The 2,500-nt window shown below is 40.9% G+C and overlaps 1 protein-coding gene across 1 annotated transcript in view; it reads left to right on the plus strand.

Moving 5' to 3' along the window:
* si:ch211-186j3.6 (neural-cadherin) overlaps positions 1-2,500 on the plus strand; it is a 234,689-nt gene that overhangs the window by 123,169 nt on the left and 109,020 nt on the right. The gene's annotated exons all lie outside the window — the stretch shown is intronic.

Raw genomic sequence — 2,500 nt, forward strand, 5'->3', positions numbered from 1 at the left:
AACAGTGCAGAGACTCACACATGGAAATGTCTCGGTCTGCATTGTTTGATGTCGCTGGAGAAGGTCTGAGCTAAATTCAGAGAATTGTACACAGGAATAGGTTTTTTCTTCCACTTTCCTATAATTGGCTTCACACATTTGGGGAGAATATCGACACCCAAATGAAAGACCTCCAGATTCGCGAATGCATTTTAATTAAGATTTTGATTAGGATAGGATAGGTTATTTTGGCTCGTAATTACATACTTATCAGCGGTTTAGACCGGTGGGAATGAATGGTTTCTCCATAGTTTCTATGATTCTATAAAGGGGATTGAGCAATATGTAAACTGCTCAAATAAAGATAATTTGCAGTGTATTTCAGGAGATTGTTGAAATATTGGATTTAGTTTGATACCATGAATAGGAAGCGCTGTATATCCCGAAGATGCAAAAGGTTGATAAAAAACAATAAACTAACAGTAAATGTTGATATAGTATATCTCTGTTTTCCCTGGTTCGCGAGTTATCCTGTTAGCAATGTTAGCTAATAAACATGTAAACGCGTGTTTGGTTTGGCTCCAGGGAAAGCTTTGCTCTCGCATGGTAGGAAAATTAGAAAACGCAATTTGTACTTTGTGTACCTTTTTAACAGCAAGAGGCACAGCACTAGATAATCACACCCACTGTGTTCTTTCACGGTTTATTGGAAACACAGTGGTAGCCAAGCATGTATAGATCCCCCGCTACCATACACAGCCCGGTATAGCAAGGGATATCACTCATTCACTGCAGTTACTAGTGGTCTTAAATCATGGTCTAGCAGATCCAAGGTACTAAATAGATTGTGTCAGAGGGTAAACTGATCAAGGGGGTGCTGATTTCCAAGCTCTGATACAGTATAAATTAAGGATTTATTGAAGAACAAGATGCCAAAATCTTCTCACCATTCTTGACATGACCAATGCACTTGCAGTTTCTTGGCAAGTGCTAATTATACAATTTCAACATCACTCTGACTCTGCCGCCATGAGTGGTGTTGACGTTATCAAAAAAGTCATTTTTGATAAGGGTTATGTAACGAGAATCAAGTGCGCATGTGCTAAACATTGCGTTTGCATTGACAGGAATTTTTCAATGCCACGATTTGGAACACTTCAGAGGACATGGAAGAGCCCTGACTGACAGAGTAGCTGCAGCTAGAAGCCCTGTGAAGTTCAAACCTATCCCTCATCCAGATATGTGGCATTGTTCACTCCCCTGTTCTTATGTCGCCATGTTCTTTTGAAAGAACAACTGCAGTCAGACGCTCCAGAGTATGTATTCATTATGCACGGAGACAGTATAGAGTTTCACTCAGTTATGTCATTTTCCCTTCCTATTTCCTTTCCCCGTTTGAGCAAATGCATTAGGCAAAGCAATTTGGGAAATGTGTGGAATCAACCATATGTGTCACATAATCATAAAGGCCACCTTATACTAGAGCATCTCAGTGTCCTGTTTACCCCACTAGCTTCTGATGCTGTTGGCTTTATTTTGCCTACCCCATTTATTGAATTGAATAACAAGTCTTTCGATGATTAATGGCCAACATGAAATCAATATCTTCCTTCCCAAATGAAGTGCACATATTTGTCCAAACCTTGGGTATTTATAGAACAGTATTGCGAGCGGTCTAAAGGCAGCCAGTCACAAAAGTTTTGCATCTGCAAACTTTGTAATGATCTTGTGTGTCCTTTAACACCATCAATATATTTTCTGTCTTCCAATTCTGCAAAGGCACTGTGTTGTTTGACAGAACAAGTCTGGAAGGAATGAGAAACAAATAACGAGTAGCGGGCCCTAAAGCCTTATGATACGAATTTGTGTGATTCAACATCTCAACGGATGGTGAATTGTCCTGATTCTTGGGCTGATGACTCCCTGGTCCTGCAGGGGTATCTGTGTTTTCGGTTGGTTGAGGGTCAGAAAGGGTCTTTCTAGAATGGTGCCAATATTTAAAGAAACTTGAGAATTTTCCGGTTTAATTCGCTTCATTTTCTTTCTGATTATTTACTTTTCTTCGGGCACACGTGACTGCATCTTGCTGAGTGGCAGGTCCTACAAGCGCCCGACAGCATATATATAGCAACAACAACATCTTTGGGTTCTGCGTGACTCAAAGAGAGTGAACGACAGCCATGCAGAGAGATGTTTTATGTCAGGCCAAATATTGTTTGGCTTTCATTATAAAAAAAGGTTTAGCACATTCACCTCACAGATTTATAGTCGCCATAGTAACCATCAGAGGGGTCATCGATCTTTGTTCACATTAACGACACACATCCCCGAAAGGTTCCAACATGAATGAGGCCCCCGCTAGATTGATCGACACGTTCCTAACTCAAGATGCAGCTCTGCAGAAACAACGCCGCTGTTATTCTGCATCAAGACGATACATGTATAGGCACCATACCCTTGTGGAAATATGAAACGTGGGGTGAGCAAAGTCTAGCTACAGGTAAAGGGCATTGATTCCCAG

Source organism: Gadus morhua, chromosome 14, assembly GCF_902167405.1.
Source record: "Gadus morhua chromosome 14, gadMor3.0, whole genome shotgun sequence".
Lineage (NCBI taxonomy): Eukaryota > Metazoa > Chordata > Actinopteri > Gadiformes > Gadidae > Gadus > Gadus morhua.